Source organism: Leuciscus leuciscus (assembly GCF_965113295.1).
Source record: "Leuciscus leuciscus genome assembly, contig: HAP1_SCAFFOLD_444, whole genome shotgun sequence".
Classification (NCBI taxonomy): domain Eukaryota; kingdom Metazoa; phylum Chordata; class Actinopteri; order Cypriniformes; family Leuciscidae; genus Leuciscus; species Leuciscus leuciscus.
Window position 1 is genome coordinate 49,454 of NW_028118295.1, and position 547 is coordinate 50,000.

Consider the following 547-nt stretch of genomic DNA (forward strand, 5'->3'; position numbering starts at 1 on the left):
TGAACACACTTCCTGGGTCAGAGTTGAAGCGTGTGCCGTTCGCTTCCTCCCTCTAGCCGTGTGTCTCGTTTATTTCATTATCTATTTGTTTTTGAACCTCATTATAGAGCGACTTCATTAGTTTTGCTCAGTTGGACCTGGCTTTGATTGACGAGCGGGTCGTCTGCTCCTGATTGGCCGGCCGCTCGTCTCACCCTCGCGCGTGATTGGCTGAGCTCTGCTGGCCGACGCCCAGAGGAGTCCGGTTTGGTTTGGGGTTTTCAGGACAGGAATGCTGACGACAGGGCTGGTTTCCAGGTGTGGCAGCGGCACACACACACACACACACACACACACTCGCGGATCACGTGACGGTGAGGAATTCTTGGTGTTTGAAGTGCGGTCTGTGAATGTTGATGCGAGAGCGAGGTCAGTGGCTCCTGCGGGTCTGAGTCCAGAACCTGTGTTTGCCCGATCTCACGTGTGTTTCTGTAAACCAGTGACACCAACACATGTCACACACACACACACACACACACACACACACACACACACACACACACACACA